Genomic DNA, 21775 nt, shown 5'->3' on the forward strand with positions numbered 1-21775 from the left:
CCAAGATTAAAACCGCTTCTCAAATCTGAGTTTCAGGCTCATTCTACTTTTTTACTACTGCTTTCCCAAGAGATTACTTTTATGCACAGTGGAATAATAACAATCATGCCTAGCATTTGTGTTTTATTTTCAACTCACTGTATTCTCTGATTGAATTTTCTTACCTCTCTAAGGTAAACCACATGATCCCCCTTTTTTCTACTAGGAACTAGGGTAAAGAGAGATAAGAAATATGCTGAGACAACATACATAGTTATAGAGGTGGGGCAACTCATCAGAGTAACGTCTTTGATGCCTGTACTATGCTAAGTCTTTTATATGCACTATCTTGTTGTTTGTTCACTTCAGTGAGGTACTGTTACCAGCTCTGTTTTACAGATGAGGAAAAGACATTTCAATGATGCTGAGATCACTCACTAGGACATGACATAACTGGGATTCGAATCCAAATTGCCTGACTCCAAAGCCCACACTCTTAATTACTTTATCATGTTGCATTCATATGTTAGTTCAGTCTTTTCATTTAATTCTTTATTTACTCACCAAACAATTGTGAAGGTCCATTTGATGCCAGCCTCCATGCCCAGTGCTAAGAAGAAAAACAATAACAAATGAGACATGGTCCAGAGCCCAGGAGAGAGACTTTGATATGTAAAATTATAACACTATGTTGCAGGAACTTTGATAGAAAAATATCCAAGGTCAGGGAGGTAGGGGATATTTAATTTGTACCGCTGAATCCTTAGCATTGAATGCCCTTTCCAGAAATCTATGACTCATAAAGGATGAATTTGTGTGGGCCTCAAGAAACCAGCTTTGACCCTCAAGTAGAAGTCTGGTGGCTCAGTGGGAATCTGACAAACTATCATGATATTTTAATAGCCCTGCCTGCATCAAGTTTCTTTATGAAAAGGAGGTGAGACTCTTGAAATGATACTTGTGATATTGGCAAGGATTGATCATGGAAATGGCCAGGAAGCATTTGTTAAATGGTAAAAAGCCTAAAACATAGTTCTAAACATGTCTAAAATTGGACTAAGTACAATTTAGATTTTAAATTAAAATTGTTGGCACATGTATTATCTCCTTGGGCTGCTGCGATAAAATACCATTGACTAGGAGGCATAAACAACAAAAATTTATTTTCTCATGATTCTATTACCAGCCCTATTTTACAGATGAGAAAAAGAAATTTCAATGAGGTTGTGGTCACTCACTAAGATATAACTGGGATTGAAATCCCTGGATTCTTGACTCTGGAGCCTGGGAAGTCCAAGATCAAGGCTCAGGCTGGTTTGAACCTGGTGAGAGTTCTATTCGGGCCTTGCAAGTGGCAGCCTTCTTGCTGTGTCCTTACGTGGTGGAGAGCAAGTGGTATCTTTCTCTCCTCTTCTTATAAAGCCCCTAATTCCATCAGGAGGGCTCTATACTCATGAACTTATCCAACCCTAACTGCCTCTCAAAGGTCCCACCTCCAAATGTCATCACACTGAGGTTTAGGGCTTGGACATATAAATTTTGAGGGGATACAATTCAATCTACACTGGTGGCATTGTGCAATCACTAACAGTCTGAAACAAATAGTCTGAGCACACATTTATTATTCACTGTATGCGTGAGCCACATTATCTTCCACATATACATCTTGCACCTTTATGTATTCTTATTTTTACTATGATAGTTCTGAGAAGTTTGAATGAAAAATTCAGTTATTTGCTTAGGAGCTAAAATGAGTGACATGGAGAAATTAGCAACAATAAAAAAATAAGAAACCATGCCCCTATGGTTTGAGTTGCAAATGAGAAGTTTCTGTTCAAAGCCTTGGAAACAAATTAAGAATTAGCATAAAAAGTTAAATACCGAAGTCATGCCTTAAAGTTGCTAGTAACACTTGACAATATTGGTTTAATTTTGGGATATGTTTGCAGCTAGAGTTAATCTTTCATTACAATGAGTAGAATAATAATAAAAATTAGCAGAATAAGAGACTGGTGAACAAACGAAATCAAGTTTTATCAGCGAACAACAATTTGGAGATCACAAATAATGATATTGTGATATTCTAAAAAATGAAAAATTTTATTTTATTCTCTAGGCAGAGCAAAAGCCATTTTGAGCAATAAAGAATGGTGGATTTAAAGACTTGAGATTATTCCCACCAGCCCAATATGCCTTGACAAATCTCTAACTACTCTGAATTTTCTCATATGTAAAATGAACCTTTCTCTCCCTCTCTCCCTCCCTTCCTTCCTCCCTTCCTTCCTCCCTTCCTTCCTTCCTTCCTTCCTTCCTTCCTTCCTTCCTTCCTTTCCTTCTTCCCTTCCTTCCCTCCTCCCCTCCCTTCCTTCCTTCCTTCCTTCCTTCCTTCCTTCCTTCCTTCCTTCCTTCCTTTTCTGCCAATGAGTACTTATTAAGGCTCTATTATATGCCCATTGAGGGCACCCATGCTAGGGGAAAAACTCTCAAAGCTAAAAAAAACTTTCTCATAAGATAGGTTTAAATAAGACTTTGTATGAGAAAGGGCTGTAAAAATGTTCAACATTTTAAGTATATTAAGTACTTTTCCCTTTGGAGTTGACTTCTGATTTCAGGATTAATGAGCCAGGGGAGTTTTGTTCATGCCCTTATTAAGGGAAATAAGATTAGTGACTTAGATAAGTTGAAAACTGAGTTCATTAAACCAAATAATTTTGTATAGTTCCTCAAGTCCTCTACAGTTTCAGAACAATTAAAGCAAGCAAGGTAATACTAATTATATGTTCTGAATTTTAGAAAAAGTTGAAAATGTACCTGCTTCAACCTTATCATGTATTCTGAAAGTTAACCATAAAAATCGACTGAGCCTCTGAGGGTTTGATGATTTGGTGGGTCAATAGCAAAATTATCAAAATGACACGCATTTTGTTCTCTTACTCATGACTGCATCACATTAATTGCATGCCTCCTGGGCACTGCAGTGCCAGCCCCCAGACTTTTGATTCCTGGGCACTATGCTTTCAGGGAGGCTGTGATCACCGTGATGCGTAAGCCCAGGTCTTTTCCAACTCTGCCCCTATTTTGCTCCTTGTGGTTATCTGATTTAGCGTATTGGATGAGAAAAGACAGCATGATGGAATGACAAAAAAATCGCACCTTCCAGTTTCCTCCAAGAAGCCTCTTAGGAAATGGAGGGACAGAGAGAGAGAGAGAGAGAGAGAGGGAGAGAGAGAGACTCTTGGCTTATTAATATGTATTTTCCATAAATGCCTCAGAAATGAATGCTGCTTCTGAATCACTGAAGCCAATTACATCAATCTATAACAAAAAGTTCTAAAACACATCTCTTCTTCAGAAACACAAAGGGACATATCCCAAATGTATACTAGAAGAGCCTCTCACAGTGGAGTTGCTTAGAATTAAGAGCCACATAAATTGAATTTCAAATTAAACAGGCCTACTAGTAATTGCTCAAAATGGAATTCTAGGCTTGAGGTTGGCAATGCTGTGGCATATTTACAAGGGCTGAACTTGTCCTTGACACTTGACTACTGTTTTCTTTGAGGAGATACAAGGGCCAAAAATATGTTATATAAATCTGTCTATTTCATTCAGGTTTTGACAGGTCAGAGGGAACAAACACTTCTAGTAGGATCAGACTACTCAGATAAATATTCAGAATTGTAAGATTGGCTTATTTACTCATAGGGGTTTTGATCATTTGTGGAATTTTGTTGGAAGAAGAGGGGCTTGAATAAACTAAGTTCATTTTATGTGGGGAACCTGCAAAAGTAAGGTTATTTTTATTTGCTTTTTACATAAAGCTTTTGATTAAAGAAAATAGTTGTGTAAAAGAATTCCATTTTAAGAAAACACCTTCATTATTGATAGCAGTCTCAGGAGAATGAATCAGTGTGTTTCTTTGAGCAATTGGTTTGTTTTTATCTCAATGGACTCTGTGTATTTTATAACTGATGTTTCCCTCTGCATTTTATCTGCTAGAAAGATTAGAGCCCAAATTCATAGCTCACTTTTTGCAAATGTATCAGACTTTATAGCAAGTACTTTGAATACAAACATCACTCCTAATTCTATCTTTTCTAAACTTTTATCTGGTTCATTCCACATATACCAAATATATTTTATCTTATTGCATGGTATCTTTTTTGAATTTTCCTAAGTATTTTTCTTGAAACAAAATGGAATGCCTATAGATAACAATTTTTCATAATATTGTTTGCAGGGTCAGCGAATGCACAGAAAATGACAAATATTAATATTTAAAACTAAGTGCCATTGGGTAGTCCTAAAATAAATTACTCCAAGCTGTAGTTTAGAAACAAAGTCCTGATAGTTTCAATTAATTCTAAAGTACATATAAATTATGACTACATAAAGCTGGGAAAAAGGATGAGGAATATTTCTATTTGTTTTTTAAAACCTCCACATATAAGAGTGGGAACTGAATTCTCTACAGACCATGCCTGTGGCTGCTTTTTCCCCCCTGCTTGCAATTGCTACTTTTGAAGATTTTAGGGACAGGCCAACATTAGTAATTATGAGTTTGCACTGTTCTTGCCATACTAGTTGCTAAACTATTGAAAACTATTGAAATACATCCATTTTTGTTGGTAGAAAGACCTTGCACTGCTAGTTACCTTCCAGGCATTCTGTCCATTCTGGCCATCCTCTTACATACCAGAACCTTGCCTGTAACTCATCAACTAAAGGCTTAATGCCTGACACAATAGGTGGCCTCTGGTAACCTGCTCCATTCTGTTACCCCTACATAATGATTTTAAATGTTTTGAATATCATATCTGGTCTACGTGTGCAAACCAAGGTAAAATCTTGTACAACTAATGAATAAATTGGAGAGCCAAAATGGTAAAGTAAAAAAAAATCTGGATCCTCCCCCTTAAAAGAAAAAAGATTGGAGGGAGTATAAAATGAATTTGGATAAAACCTTCAACCAATTGATTATCTAATCAGTAAGTATTTTTGAGTTTTTAGTATGTCTTTATCACTGTGCTAGGCATTTTAGAGGATATAAAGAAACGTAATACCCAGTTGGGGAGGTGACAATATGTCTGTGACAAGATAATTGCCAACCCAGGTAAGTACTATATGTTAGAGACTTCAGAGATGAAGAGAACACTGATTGAGTATAATTAAGAAGATTTATTTGGGGAGGCAGAACTTGAGCTGAGTCTTTAAGAATGAGAAAGATTCATAAAGGTGAAGGTAAAAATTTAATTCTATTCTGCAGAATCAAAGCTAAGGATGCTGTATCACTGTCTTTATATGTGATTAACATATCTCTTATCAAATTAAGAACTCCAATGATTGCTTTTGGCCTGCATCCTTGTGTGACATCAGTTCTCAGTCCATGGACTTGTAGGTCTCCACTGGCCATGGTAGCCTGATGTGTTGGTAAGAACTTCTAGGGAGAGCCACAGCTGCCCTCCAAAAAGTCAACTTTAGGTTGGCTCTGAATTCATAGGCTACTCACATAAGATTCCATTTTTGTTTAAATGAAGAGATGGAACTAGCGACCCATATTCTTAACAAATCTGTATAGGTGCTGATTAAATCCTCTCATTTTGCATTTAGCTATGTTCTGCTTCTGGTATGCAGACCTGACTTCTTGACTGCAGGCTCCCAGACCAGAATTTGGTGCTCTCTGAGCAAACTTAAGGGAAACTCAAACCTGAAGACCATGGTGTTAACAAAACCAAACCAAATCAAAACAGAGCTTCAAAGAGCCATCACATGTAACTGTATTACAGAGATGTAGAAGAATCTGTTTTCTAAAGGATGCAAACAAACTGTGAGACTTCTTTGTAACACACAGTATGTTAAGAAACGGCTGTTCAGAAACGACATTATAATGCTGGTTCTTGGGATGGGTCTTGTCATATTTGCATTTGTAAATATTTACTGGGGGAAGACTATGAATAACATTGCACAGAGTTATTTATCCACAGGCTCTGGGGTCTGAGTTTGACTTTGGGACTTTGGCTGTTTCACATTGCACTTCACGCCCCGCCCCCCATTGGTTTCTGACTGAAAACTGAAACTTCCCAAGGAGTTTTCAGGGAGCAGAAATGTTTCCCCAAATTAAATGAAAGTCCCATCATGGGTATATTCTCAACTGCTTTCAGGGAATTGCAGCACTTAGAGAGGACTTTAAAGGGATGAGAGAAAGATAGAATGAAAAGAAGGCAAGACGTATGACTTTTTCTTCTTCTTGTATCTGTGTTGATTACTTACGTTCAGAAACATACTGAGAGGCAAACATGTGACATTCAGTTAGTCTTTATTTTTCTTAATGTTTATTTATTTATTTTGAGAGCGATAGAGAGCAAGCAGGGGAGGAGCAGAGAGAGGGAGACAGCATCCCAAAACAGGCTCTGCGCTATCAGCTCCAAGCCCAATGTGAGGCTTGAACCCACAAACTGTGAGATCACAGCCTGAGCTGAAAGCAAGAGTTGGTGACTTAACTGACTGAGCCACCCAGACGCCCCTCAGCTAGGCTTTAAAACCATTGCACGTGCATGTTATTGGGGCTTTTATAACTAATTATTTTTGCCTCAGAGGGCTACTGTTATTTGGGAATTTCTCATGGCTTGAATACTATGAGAATCTTCTTAGCTAGGAGGAAAAGGCCAATCAAACATGTACCACAAAACTTAAAAGTTTAGATTCAGACACTGCATGGATTTAGGGAGAAGACTTGTACTGAAATGAAAGGAAATAAAAGGGTAGCATGCAGGAACACCTGCTGATTAGAAGGTCCCTGTGTTTTCATTTTTACTTTTCTGTTCCATTATAAACTTGATCAGAGAGTTAGTTTCCCTCAGCTATCTTGGACATTCATGCCTGCAGGTTTACATAAATGCAATATCGCACAAGGAAACCTCAGAACAGCATTAGATTAGAATATCAGAAGAATTTTTTTTAAGAGTTGTACTGCCAGTTTCCAGAGTCCTTAATATCACACACTAGCTAGTTTACACCCCTGGTGACAGTCAACTGTGGAAACAATTGGTTCCTCAATCCTGCATTATTTAATTCTTAAAATTAACACCTTACTTCTCACATCACCTTTGGTATATCAGATAGGAGGCCACAACGTTAGTCAATTATCACTTGCATCTTTTTTCCAGGCACTTTAGAGATCAATTTCGGGGTAATCTGATCCCACAGGCAATCCAATTGGTGGTCTCTGTTGTTTCTGGATTGCAAGATTAAGCCTAGTGTAAGGATGCTCCAATACACAGCCCTCTTTTACCTTTCTATTTATTGCCAACCATTGCTAGAAGCATTGAATCTTGCGGCTTTAAAAATATTATATTGAATCTCTTCTACAATATTCCTATTCAGTGACCATCCTAGCTAAGGGTTCCACTGACTGTAAAAAGTTCTTTCTCATGGAAAGTGAAGTTCTGCTTTGCCATGCTGTCATGTTCTGGACTGCTTAGTTCTACCCTCTTGGTATGTAGTAGGATTATAAGTTCTCTACTACGTGACAGCCCTTGGAAGGCTGAAAACAGTTGCATTTAAGAAAATGAGAGATTCCTTCCCTCACTTTCTGGTTAGATTCAAAATAATAGTCATAAGCTTCCTGCTTTACTATTCCTCATTCCAGTTCCTTTAGGTCACCAACTTCATCTACTTCACACATTGGCTCATTTATACCTCTATGTCACGGTAAAGTTAGGAAAACCCAAAACACACTAAGGTATTTCACAAGGAAATTTAATATAGGGAGTTGGTTAAACAGGAGTTGGAGGATTTAAAAAAAAGCAAAAAGCACCAAGATACAGAGGGAATAACTGTAGAATACAGCTATCACTCTAGGGCTGGGGACCCTCAGGGGAATCCAGTGTTTGGGAGAGGGGTCTTGCAGAGCAGGGATCGAAGAAACGGTGCTGTCTGAACTGTTTCTAGTTTCTCTCGAAGTTGAAGAGGAACTTTGTGGAGCTGACCTTCAGACTTCTGAGGAGAGGTGCTAGGCTGCTGTCACACCTCATCCACTGAAGAAAGAGCCCCGTGACACCAGCAATCAGACGACTGGGAAGATGGTGGTGCTCACTGGTGCTGACCCCTCAGTAGCTTGGAGGAGGGCCTCTGTTAAGCTGGGGCTCAGCACTTGAGTTTGGGGAGCTGCCTGCCTAGTGGTTTTATCCCTGGGGAGAGGGTGATGACCCTGGTTCTGAGAGTGCTAAAGGCGGCCAGAGGCTGAATCCAACAGGAAGAAGAAATAACCTTCTTCCATTTTCTAGTCTTCGGTCTCCCTCCAGGGCATCCTATTGGCAGAACCTAGCAGGACAACAACTGGTAAAGGAGAAATACACGTTGCAGACCTCTGGCCCATTTCCCAAAACAGAGTAAGGAATAAAGAAGGATGAAATTTGGAACTGAGACAAAATGGCCCAGAAAATTACTTATAAAAACTCATTTTTCTTAACTTAAATAGAAACTCAAATAAAGATGGATCAATTTCAATTATATTTTCAGAGAAGGATTAAATTTTTAATAGGAATGTTAGCCTATTTATTCATATGTAGTCACACAGGAAGAGTTGCTCCATCATCCCAATTTATTTTACTTGGGTTTTTTGTTGTTGTTGTTTAACTTTCCTGTAAATCAAATTTTCTCTAGCTTGAAGATTATGAATTTCTTCTTTGGAGACTTCTTCATGTCTCAAATGTATTCCCTCTAGTGTCTAATTTCATGGAATAAAGAATATCAGAGTACAAGTTAACTGCTAAAACTCAAATTACCAAAATAGAAACTCTACAGACTAACTCGCTCGGGAGGTTAAAATTGAAGTAAAATTAACACCACTGACCTCATTCAAAACTTTCCTTGTCAGAGTGCTAAGGATGAAAAGGAAAATATATTGATGTCGACATACAGCCTCATCTGAAAAGTGACACAACATCTTCTCATATAATAGCATTGGTTTTCTCCTTCTTGGTGGGAGAAAGCACTGACTATAACTTCATGCATTTGGTGTGCAAAGAAAGAAAACTTTACCTTTCTCCAAATTATTCTAAGGTTTTCTGGACTGAGGACCATGGAGGCAGGTGAAAGATGAGGAAAGCAACTTCCTGATCTTGAAAATGCTTTCATTTTTTTGGTATAAAATTAAGAGCACTAGTCTAGGAATTTGTGTTGTCTATTTCTCGCCCTGGTTCTGCCATTTGAGACTAAGACCATTTGTAAGCAGCTCTTTGAGCCTCAGCTTCCTTTATTTGACAGAAGAATATGGGCAATGATCTTCAAGGTTTTTTAGTTTTAATAGTCTGAGAAGAAGCCATTCTAGAATGTTCTTGATTTTGTTTTCTCTTTTAGAAGTAGGGGGTTGGGGAAAGAGAAGAGGGGAAGAACTGTAATGACTGATAATAATAATAATAATTATTATTATTACTGTTTCAATGTTAGTCATCTCTCTTCTTTCTGAGTAGCAATGAACTCTAGAGTTGAAAGTCCATGTGACATTTTAGAATCAGACCTTGGTTTTAATTCCAGTTCTGTCTTATAAGTTGTGATCTTTGATATTATATGACATCACTGGGCCAAAGAGTCTCTTCTATGAAAGAGGGATAATAAAATCAGTCCAAGATCTTTTTGAGGAGAACATAAGATGATAAATATGAGATCGCCAACATGATCCTTCATACCGATAATATTAATAAAATGGTTAATAGCAATTGCCAACTAATCATCTTGCCTGTGCTTCTCTGGTATACTGGCATGCAACGTTATCAAAGCTATTCTTTGCCTACTCGCTTCCATGCTGGCATGTGGCCAACTCACACAGAGTGTGGCCCAAAGCGTGTGCCAGCGCTGCTACATTTACATCAGCCTAGATTTTTTTCCGAGTCCCTGTGTGCGCGCATGCATGCACAAGCATGTGTCCTTAGTGGACAGCTGGCAAGGTGATCTTCCCTCTTCTGTTGTCTTCCATTCTCTAATACGTAAGAATTCAATGATAAGACTGGTCTTTTTCTGCTGTAAAACAAAGATAAACTCAAATTCGTCTTAAAATCAGACTAGTTATCCATGTGTAAGGATAAAGAAATTATTGGCATTGTTGTTTTGGAGATTGGTGAGGCTATGGAATAAAATACGGGAGTTTAAGGAGTAAAAGATTCTTTCTACCTCTTCTAAACCACATCTCCGAACAACACAAAATTATAGGATGATTTACTGATGAAATTTCATTATGAGATAGATTCTTTTGCTCTCTTTTTTTAAATTAACATCTAGTAATAGTATTACATAAATGTGTAGGTAACCGAGACCAAGAAAGGTTAAGTGTCCTATTTCAGGACGCTAGTGAGTTTAGGCAACACTAAGAATGGAAAGTCCTTCTGGGTTTATTTTTCAAATTCCAATGGCTTAACCTTTTTGAGGGATGTGGTGTCTGTCCCAGCCACTTTTGCAGTGGGCCCCCAGGCTCACAGCCCTTTATGTTTCAGTGCAACAGATGGCACCAAACAACGTGTTCCTTCTTGGTAAACCCCCTTCCCATGTTGGTACCAGGCTCCGTAACAGCAGGCGCCGTATCAGAGCCTAATGTGCTGATCACAGCTCGGGCTCCTTGTTTTCTTAAAGCACAATGTCTCTTTGTCCCCACCCCCCCATTTATTCTGAGCCCTTCAGCAGCTCAGCACAGCAAGCTTGACAGGACCTGTCTTCCTCTACTGTTAATTTCACAGCCGGATGAGTAGAAAGGTAATTTATATGGGTCAGTCAGATTTAAAATGCTGCTATGTCTCCTGACGAGGTGGAATGAGAGGATTTAAAAGAATTATTAGTGTGGTCCAGAGCGGCAGTCTGTGGTTTCTTCGACACAGTCCTATACCTTTTCCATTTGGTAAATGCCCCACGTGGCCTCCACATGTTGACTGTGGATTACAACCAAGATGAGAAGCAAGCCACTGGGGGAAGATTTTTGTTTTCATTTATTTTTAATTAATTGCAAACTTCCTCTTTCATTTGGCTTGCCACGCTCTGCAGATCCTGGTGACACAGGAGCTCTGCCAGCATTAGGAGCCGCTGTGCCGAACTGTGAGCGGCTTAAAAGTACCAGCCAGCTGCTTTGCACTCAATCCTCAGGGAAGGTTTGAAATAAATTTGCATGCTTGGAATTCACCTTCAAAAATGATCCAGTTGATGTTGCTGAAATCCATCTTTCTCTTTCCTTAAATCTCTCCTTAAATTACAATGTTTGTAATTACAAATTATTATTATTCAAAAGATAGTTATTAATTTTTAGGGGATAAATAGAGTGTTTATGTGAAAGTCATAGAGAGTTTTTCCTGCCCTTCAGATCTTTACTGAAATCCCTGTAACTAGTAGTTTATATAAGGAAGGGATGATGTTTAACAAAAGAGCCAAAAATAAAAATAAAAAAAAAAAAGAAAGAAAGAAAAGAAAGAAAGAAAAAAAAGAAAAAGGGGGAAAAAAAAAGCAAGCCATGGTGGGAGAAACCCCAGGGGCTTGAGAATCAGTTACATCTCTTTTGAGGTCAGACAGATGTGGGCTGCATCTTCTGCTGCTGAATAACTATGTGATCTTGGGCAAAATTATTCAACAACCCCAAAGCCTCAGATTTTTCATCTGTAAAATAGTTGTAAAAACTAAATATGATTACCAAAATGACACATCTTGCACCTCTGTTGCATGTTCTATACGTGGTAGCACTTATTAATATAATCTAACAAAGACAGAAGTACAAATTACCAAAATGTGGAATCTATGTGTTTTAAAATATAAGTTGAAAGTTTTCTGTTTCAATAAGATGGAGGATAATAGAGACACGCTCTGGCTACAAACACCTAGAAAATGGGAACATATAAAATAATAATGATAGCAACAATAACAAAATTATTGGATATCTGAACCCCTAAAACAGAAGTAGAATTCTCCCCATGAGTAATAACTGAAGAAAGAACTAGAAACCTGAATGGCAACTAGAAGCCCTGAGTGGGCTAAGCATTCCCTGCCTTGGGAGGGACATATGGGTCCCTGGGAATCCAGATGCTTTGGTTTGAACACCTAGGTGGAGTCCAGAGAGGGGGCCTTGGGCCCAGGCAAGGAAGGAAAGGTAACACTGAGACTGCCGCCTAAGGACAAGTCACTTCAAGTGTTTTGAGTCTAAATGAAAAGGTGGCCTTAAAACAAAACAAAACAAGACAAAACAAAACAAAACAAAACAACAAACACCCAGTTAGGGAACATGGGGAGATAACAAAATATTAAAGAAGCTGAGTAAAAATGAAGACATCTCCCTGGGAAATCATGAGCCCTTGTCTTTGCTTCATTGGAGCTTAGACACCATTTTACAATTCTCTGGGAAATTCAAGCCTAGAAATTTACATACAATTTGCCCCCAAATTAAGTAAAATCTAGTGAAATAACAAAATGAATAAAACAGAGAAAAAAAGGGGGGGATGATAGTGTCAATAGAAGCAAACACTGGTTCTTTGAAAAGACAAAATAGGAAGACTTTGAGCAACAATAATAAAGAAACAGAAGGTGGGCAGAGGTAAATCATATTTGGAACAAAAAGGACAATTGCAGATTGAATGTATGTGTGTGTGTGTGTATTCAGAAACTATATGGAGATAAATTTGAAAGCTTTAGTCAAAAAAATAAAATTCTAGAAAAATTACCAAATTTACCAAAATGACTACACAGAAGATGAATAGTTTTATAACTGTTAAAGAAATTGAATCATAGTTACAAATAAATGCAAATAAAGTTAATCAAACAGAGGGTTTTACAGCCAAGTTCTACACATTTAAGAAAGATATATAATGACTTTTTTAGACAAACTCTTCCAGAGAGTAGAATGAAGATGCTTTAGCACTCATGGAATGAGTGCAGTAAACATTGGAAATCCAAACTTGTCAGAATTGTAGTACCACAAAGGAATACTGTTGGCTGATATCATTTGTGACAATGATGCAAAATCGTAAATGAAATATTCATAAAACAAATCCAACAGTGTATTAAAATGGATATCAATATTTCATTTTAGAAATACCAAGATGGTTTAAATTAAACAAATCTATTAATTTTATTCATTATATAAAGAAATTGAGGTTGAAAAACATAAATATCTCAACAGATTAAAAACATGATTTGATACAATTCAGTACCTACTCAGGGTAAAAAAAAAAAAAAAAAAGCAATCCAGACATTTAACTAAAATTAGAATTGGAAGAGAATTCCTTAATCTGGTAGACTTTTGGTTGATAGAATACCAACCAAAAACTTACAGCAGAATTATATTTAATGGGGAAACATTAGAAGTTCTATTAAATTCCTTGTAAATGATGCTTGCTATCACTACATTTTCATTTTGTACTGGAGACTTTAGCCAGTGCAGTAAGACAAATTAATTATTTAAAACTTTTTCAATGTGAAAAAATCAGAAAGAAAAAAGTAGACTTTGCTCATGATATAACCGTCTCAGAGAAAAATGTAGGAAGGGGCACATGGATGGCTCTGTGGGCTAAGGGTCTGGCTCTTGATTTCAGCTCAGGTCATGATCTCACAGTTGTGAGATGGAGCCTCACACTGACAGCACGGAGTCTGCTTAAGATTCTGTCTCTGCCTCTCTCTCTCTCTCTCTGCTCCTCCCCCACTTGCTCTCATGCTCTCTCTCTCTCAAAATAAATAAATAAATATTTTAAAAAAGAAAAGAAAAATGTAGGAAACTCTACAAGCTATTAGTACCAATAATAGTTCATCTAGATTTCTAGATATAAGACCTATGTACAAAATCAGTAGTGTATGTTCATATCCTTCATAAAATGTAGTAAATGTACCTAAAGGTAAATATAGCAAGAGAAGTGCAATATCTTTACGAAGACAATTACAAAATTTTACTTAAAGGACGTAAAAGAGGAGTTAAATTCACAGAGAGAAGACATGTGCAAAGATTGGAAAACTTAATATTAAAAGGATGGTAATTCTCTAATTAACATATAAAATAAATTTAATTTCACAGGACTTTATAAGATGACTCGAAATGTCACACAAGAGTAAGAAGCACTGAGAATGGACTAAAATAATTTTATGGAAAGACATGAAGAATAAGGCACCAGGAGAAGAAGGAGAATAAAAAGAAGAGCCCTATCCCAGGAGAAGTAAACTTTTATATTATTATATTAAACGAAACAGTGTTACTGACATGGAGGGAATTCAATGGAAGAGAAGGGAGTGCCTAAAGACACTCATCCCTGTGTAGGAACTTCGCATAAAGTGGAGTAGCCTTACCAATGTAAAAGGGAAATTTGGGCTGGTCTGTAAATGGTACTGGGACAATAGGCTAGTCCATAGAGAAAAGAACGCTAGATTCCTACTTAATACTATACACAAAAACAAACTGCAGATGGACTGAATACTAAATGTAAAAATCAAAACTTTAAAAATTTCAAGAAAGAATACAGAACAATATTATATGACTTCAGGATAGAGGTATTACTTAAACAACAAAAGCGGCACCTGGATGGCTCAGTCAGTTAAGTCTCAGCTCAGGCCGTGACCTCATGGTTCATGGTCGAGGTCTGTATTGACAGCTCAGAGCCTGGAACTTGCTTCGGATTCTGTGTCTCCCTCTCTCTCTGCCCCTCTCCTGCTTGCGCTCTGTCTCTCTTTCTCTCTCAAAAATAAATAAAACATTAAATATTTTTTAATTTAAAGAACAAAGAATAGCAAAATAAAAGAAAACCGTGAAAAATTTGACTTCATTAAATTAAAAACCTGTGCATGTCAGAATACACCATTAACAGAACTAAATAAATAAATAAATAATAAATAAAACAAAACAACCTACACTGAGAAAAGATATTTTCCATATATATAAGTAACAGAGGAATAGTATTCAGAATACATAAGGTCTTCTATAGATCAATAAAGAAAAGAAAAACAATCTTTTACAAAATGGGTAAAGGATATGAAAAAGCAGTTTGTAAAAGGGAAAAGTGGAGTACTTTATACATATATGAAAATACACTCAACTTTGTTGTTATATAGGGAATGCAAATTAAAATAGTAGTAGAAACAATTTCATCCCCAAGAGATAAGAAAGACAAGTCTGATATCATCAAATGTTGGTACGCGTGTAGAGAAACAGGACTTAGGTAATGTCAGCAGGAGAATAAATTGTCACAACCACAATTTCCACATGTTGTGGAAAACAGTATTTCATTAATTAGTATGCATGGAAACACATGTATCCTAAAATTTTATTTCTAGTTATACGTCTTAGAAAAACTCTCACACGTGTACACAAGGAGTTGTACTTCAAAATTTTCATTGCAGGACTGTTTACAACTGTGAAAAAGTGAAAACGATCTAACTGTCCCTTCTAGAGGACTAGAGAGGTAAGTTGGGTTTACTTATGCAAGGAATACTACACAGCAGTTCAAATGAATTGACTAGATCTACATATACCATTATCAAAAAAACCTCATGAATCTTTAATGAAAAAAGCAAGTTATAAAAAGATACAGGCACTAGTAGTATCAGTTAAAATAAAATTTAAAAACACACCAAATAACAACATGCATTATTTATGCATCCATGCATATGTGGTAGAAGGGAATAACTTAAAAGGCAAAGATATATACATACTTTATCAGGGTGGTATCACTCAAAGAGAGGGGAAGGAAGGCACACTGCTGGTGAACTTTATCTGTGCCTGTATGTTTTACATCTTTAAAAAAAGTCAAACAATAAAGAGACATAATAAGCAAATGTGATCGAACAACGTATTTTGAATACGGTGGGGAGATATGTGAAGTTATGCCTTTTCTGTATTTTTGTATTTGAAACATTTCAGAATTGGAACCAAATTTTTCAAAAGATAAATAGCCAAAATATTTTATATATTTCAGATGAAGCTAAGTGCCTCACTCTTCTGTGGAGGGTTTGATGTGTCTCCAGTCCCCATCATCATCAGTCTTTGAGAATCACTGACAAGCATAGAATGGAATTGTTACCTGCCATTATTTTGTTACGATTTACTGCTTGTAATTTTTGTTATCAAAGTAATAGCATTTTCATTTTCCCAATTTGGAAGTATATTCTGATATTAATTATGCTTCTTAAATCTGAGCATGCCTTTTGGAAATGCGTATATATGCTCTCTCCAACCCCATCTCACCTCATCCAATTGGGAATCACAGACAAAAAGAATTAGCAGTACACATATATATTTTTTGGAAAGCTCATTAACAGAGTCTAAGAGATAAGGGGACAAGTGTCAGAATTGGAGCCAGGAGTCCTAGCTGGCTGTAACTGTGGAACTATTTTCTTAACTTTTCTGTGCTTTTGTTTCTTTATCTTTAAAGTGGAGGTGTTGACTTACCACTAAATCCTTTCCAGCTCTAAGGTTTTGTAATTTTATGAAACACATGAGTGAAGTCAGTTATAAAACTAAATGGTGATTGGAATATATGAACTGAGGAAGAGCCAAAGGACTCCTCCATGTCCGAATATCTCTTCCTCTGTCTTTGCCAGAGTGGCACTGTTTCAGATTAAGGTACTGAAGGTTGAAATTTGAAAGCAACTGTTCATGTAAATGTCTTGGTAGAAATAAACTTTAAGATAAGTATGTCAAATTCCTGGCTTCCTAAAAGATTCTGGGACACAGGGCTGGTAGTTTTGATGAAAAGGTAAGCCAGGATTGAGCCAGAGTGTTGAAAGCACTGCCTTAGGAGGGATCCTTGTCCTTTAGAAGGATGCATAGGGCACTGTATGCTTGGGAATAATGGATCCTGAATAAGGGAAAGAGTGGACAGAGGAGGGTAGAGCAGAACCAAAGACAGCATTGTCACAAGTTCACAACAGCAGCTCTCAGTCACCTCTTAAATTCCAGCTGATGAAAGAACTGCTTGTCTGAGGGCTTGGGGGCCATCCCAACAGGTCATGACTCCACAGGGAAGAGGCACTGTAGTAGCTACCAGCATTGCTGCAGCCTCAACTCAATATCCATCAGGAGGGGGAAGACCATGCACCCTGTGGGCTGAGCGTTACCACCTCCAGGCATTATGGCTCCTCCACCTAGGATGAGACCACCCAAAGGCCCACCAACTGGGCTTTCCCCTGCTCGAAGGATGCCAATAGGCATGTCCCTCCAGGAATTAGACCCCCTCTACCAGGAATTAGAGGTCCACCAAGACCCTAGAATACTGTTGATCCTTCTTAAGTCACTTTCCCCCCTGCAATGTGTCTTGTGAAACTGTGTAAAGTATGGGCTTTAGTTCCCTCTTTGCTGCAATTAAAAAAAAAAAAGTTGTTTGTTTTATGTAATGAGGAAGGGTGTTTCAAAATCTTTGGATCTGTGATAGAAGTGGTACTCCTATCTTAGGATGAAGTTGAAGAGGAGCCATTATTAGTCAAACGGCCAAAGAAAATATCCCAGTAGGTATGCCTCTTCACCAGTTCAGGGATCCTGGAACAATACCTACCCAGAACTTAGTGCTCAGTTAGAGTTACATTCAAGTTACGTTAGATTTAATAAAAAGCTGGGGGAAAAGAAGTTCATAAACTTAAACAATGAACAATCTATTCTTTTATCATACAGGAACTTCTGAATTGGTGTGGAACTTTTCAAGGATTCTACAGGAGTGATTTAAATGTAATTTCCTGGAGTCTTAATTGCTAATTATTTTAACTAAGAGTTCTAAATGAAACATTCTCTATTTTGAAAGCTTTAAAGAGTTTAAAGCAATTGCTGTCATTGGAAATGTGTTTAGTATCTGTTCTCAGGAGTGGAATCTAATCAGCCACGTAAGCATGGTGACCTCAGAAATACAGCCAGAAGCATCAGCCTTAATTGTATTGAGAACTCAAAGTCCACTTGAGTGCGATACCACTTTAGATGGGTGCAAAGTTTTGGAACTTAAACTTCAGTGAATTCAAATATGGCCTTAAAATTTCTTTTCTTGACACCCAGATCTGGTCTATAGATCAACTCTTGATAAAAAATAAAAATTGAGATTGATGATTTGGAGGTAAGACAGCCACACAAGTCAGTTTTCTTTTTTCCTGATCATACCCTAAATGCCATTCTTTCAGTTAGTTCTGCCTCTTCTTTGCCAATCTCACATATTATATGTATATGTAAATACAGTACTTAGAGTAGTCACTGCCTACCAAGTATAAGCATTTCAATACTTAAGACCACATAGCTCAATCAAATGCTTTCAGAAGGTAGATACCTAACCCATTCTGCCATTTTTTAAATGTCCTGCTAAAATTTTATATTCCCACATTTAGGGCCCCAAAGAATTTTGTAATAAAATGTTTGAGCTATTATAACAAGAGGTTGAGCAGAATTTTAATTTTTGCTCTGAGTTGCAGCAAGGCCCAAATCTGTGCAGGAAAGTTACCAGTTACCTAGAATTCTGAATGCAAGGAGCCAACAGTTGCTGGGACCAAACAACTTTCTGCAGAAAATAAGCCTTACCAACACAACTCTCCCTACCCCTAATCAACAGAAGAGAACTTCTGTGAATTCCCTTTTGGGAAACTCAGTGTTCCTGAGAATGGCTGCACCTCACTTTCATTTTGTTTCCCGGTTGGATTTTTGCTTAGCCAGTAGACTTGCTACCCACCCCTGTACTGCTGAAAAGAAAGAAAAGGCAATTTGGGAGAGAAGTGACAGAACCCACAGATAAAGTGTGACCTGGGTCTAAGATACACACCCTAGTTTTTCCTAATCCAACATTTCCTGGTTCTAAAAGTTGTCTGGACAAAGTAGATGAGTTGGGGGCTGTAAGTATGCCAGACATGCTATGCTTCAAGGGGTAAATGGACCAGATCACAGACGATCTGTTGGGCATCTGCCAGTAGTCATAGAGTTCCCATCCAAATATTATGGGGATATCTATCAGGAGGCTCACTGTCTTTAGTAGTGAGACATATTGGAGCTATCATACATCCTCATGGAGCCCACAGGCAACAAGCAAGAATGGCAGTCTTGAGCAAACTGGTATGAAATGCAACCTTCCCAGTCAGGTGACATAGCATGTTCTCTCTTCCAGAGGTAACACCCTCTTCTTTTCCATGGCCACTCTCCTAGTTTAATCTCTCTCTGTCTTTCTCACCACACCAACAGATTTTTAATCGTTTTCTGTGCACCTAGACTAGTTGTTCCATGTGTCATTCTCCAAACAGCTACTAGAATGATCTTAAGAAAGGCGAATCTAATCAAGTCACCTCCCAGATTGAAATTCTCTGATGGTTTCTCATGTTACCATTAGGATCATTCAGACCCCTTAATTAGCTTTCCTGGTCACTCTAACCTCATCTCTTGGCCACGATGAACTTCTTTCAGTGTATCCATATTGCCAAAGGACTCTCTTTCACTTCTAGTCTTCCATAGTACCTTCTATTCTGCCGGAGACACTCCTCCCTCAGATACCGTACCATGCTTTGGACCTGCTAAATGTCACTTGACCTTCACCTGGCAGATGAAATGTAACTTCCTAACAGTACACCTGACCATTAATTCCTGTATCATTTGCTGCTCCCTCCCAGGTAGAGTTGAAAACCTGCTGCTTATTCACCAGCCTATCCTGTCCCAGGGTATATACTCAATAGATATTTGCTGAAAAAATAAGAGTTAATTGGGGACCATTAATCCGTGGGCACTAAAAAGATAAAGTCAGTTACCTTAATCAGATCAAACCTAGGCCTTCTGCCCACACCATATTAACATCTGACTCAGAGCAGATGCTAACATTATATCAAGGTATCAACAAGAGAATAGTGAATATAATCCATAATTTTTTAAACAACAAGTAAAAGCAAAAAACTTAAATCTTGTAACAGAGAAACTTCTCCTGACAGTAGTGCCTCATATACCTTTTCTCAAACTCGAACTATTCAAATTGTGTTATTATTTATTTCCAACCTTTTCTTTATCTGTTAACTTGAAAATCATCTCCTTGGGGCGCCTGGGTGGTGCAGTCGGTTAAGCGTCCGACTTCAGCCAGGTCACGATCTCGCGGTCCGTGAGTTCGAGCCCCGCGTCAGGCTCTGGGCTGATGGCTCAGAGCCTGGAGCCTGTTTCTGATTCTGTGTCTCCCTCTCTCTCTGCCCCTCCCCTGTTCATGCTCTGTCTCTCTCTGTCCCAAAAATAAATAAATGTTGAAAAAAAAAAAAAAAGAAAATCATCTCCTTGTTCTCATTAATTTTTTTTCTGTGAGTGCAGGGAAAACAGGCACTTTATGAAATATTCATATTTAAATTTAGAGGCTAGCCTGTTAACTTTCTAGGTAGATTTGCCCAGTTTAGCAACTCCTCTCCTTGGGCTATCCAGGTCTTTCCTAACCAACAACTTCATGCAAATGTGTTCCCTTAAACTCCCCAGGAATATTCACCTTTGAAAAAGAAAAGTCAGGTTAGGTGTTTTGGTTACTCCATTAGTTGGCTAAGGCTGCTGTAACAAAGTACCACAAACTGAGTGGCTTAAACAAGAGAAATGTATTGTCTCTGTTCTGGAGGCTGGAAGTCAGAGATCAAGATCGACATCTTGGATGTCCTTTGGCCTGCAGAAGCATCACCCTGACCTCTGCCCTCATCTTCATATGGCATTCTTTCTGCATGTGTGTCTGTGTCCAAATTTCTCTATTTATAAAGATACCAGTCATATTGGATTAGGGGCATACCCTACTGCAGCGTGACCTCTTCTTAACTAATGACATCTACAAGGATCCTATTTCCAAATAAGGGCATATTCTGAGGTCCCAGGGATTAGGATTTCAACATACATGTTTTAAAGGGACATAATTCAACCCATAACAGTTAACAAATAACAGAAACTTACTTAAGTGAAAAATAGAATCCACTGAAAAGGAACAAGGCAGTTTTGAAAGGTCTCAGTGATGGGGACTGCTCGAGTCTATCCCAGGCACTGCAGCTGGAAAGAGTGGACTCTGTTTCTTCCCTCTTTGGACAACTCAGCTTAAGATTCAAAATCCTAGGAAAGTTCAACTGGCCAACCTTGGGTCATATGCCCACTGCTCGGCTGGTGGAGGTGGGATGGTGGTGGTTACGATAATGAGGGGAAGTTTTGGCAGGAGGAGTCTCTTGGGTTTCCATAGCAGGAGGACAGGCACTTGGGTTTGCTGTTCTGCCCACAAGGGAGGGGTGAAGTTAATTCCTCTAAAGAAATATGATACCTGGGTATGTTAGAGAGGGAAAATGGTTGCTATACAGCCAAAAAGAAAAGAAAAAATTCTCCATTTTTTTTTCAAAAAGAGAAAGCAAACTCAAAAGGAATAGTTTCTTCCTTTCTGGTGTGAACGTGAGACCCAATAACAGCCAAGTAGGAAGATCTTTTTAGGCAAATGCAAATTGGAGCCTTTTGATCATACTACATAATGACTTTTTTTCTGATGCTATCTCTTTAGAACAGGTTCTTTTCTATTAGAATAGGCCACCTTTAGTGGGGCTCAGTATATGCCCATCAGTATATGTCCATCTTTTGTGATAAAGATTTTCTGGAAGGGAAGCAATAGGCATTAGGCTTTTGAGTTTTGCTTTTTCATACTAATCCTTGGACCTAGAGGGGTTCTCAGTGCTTACATACAGGAAGCAGAACCAATCCTAGATAAAATGCAGTCTGAATGCCTCTCAGCCCCAGTGACTCAAAAGGTCTTTATCTATTGCGTGTGCTAACTTACCCACCCCCTGCTCCCTGAAAGTGAAGGCTCTAGTTTATCTTCTTAAAATAGCAGTGAGATTAAGGGCATGGACT

The 21775-nt window shown here is 38.0% G+C and overlaps 2 long non-coding RNA genes across 4 annotated transcripts in view; one reads left to right on the plus strand and one right to left on the minus strand.

The window, feature by feature from the left end:
* LOC112866962 (uncharacterized) overlaps nt 1-21775 on the minus strand; it is a 246530-nt gene that overhangs the window by 12643 nt on the left and 212112 nt on the right. For all 3 annotated transcript variants that reach the window (XR_015242985.1, XR_015242987.1, XR_003224138.2), the window contains one exon: nt 544-589. This is a non-coding gene — a long non-coding RNA (uncharacterized LOC112866962). The remainder of the gene's footprint in view (nt 1-543; nt 590-21775) is intronic.
* LOC147583262 (uncharacterized) lies at nt 15328-17319 on the plus strand. The gene is made up of 2 exons (XR_015242981.1): nt 15328-15389; nt 15903-17319. It is a non-coding gene; the product is annotated as an uncharacterized LOC147583262 (long non-coding RNA).

This window comes from Puma concolor, chromosome A2 (assembly GCF_028749965.1).
Source record: "Puma concolor isolate L17-30 chromosome A2, mPumCon1.1.hap2, whole genome shotgun sequence".
In the NCBI taxonomy this organism is placed as follows: domain Eukaryota; kingdom Metazoa; phylum Chordata; class Mammalia; order Carnivora; family Felidae; genus Puma; species Puma concolor.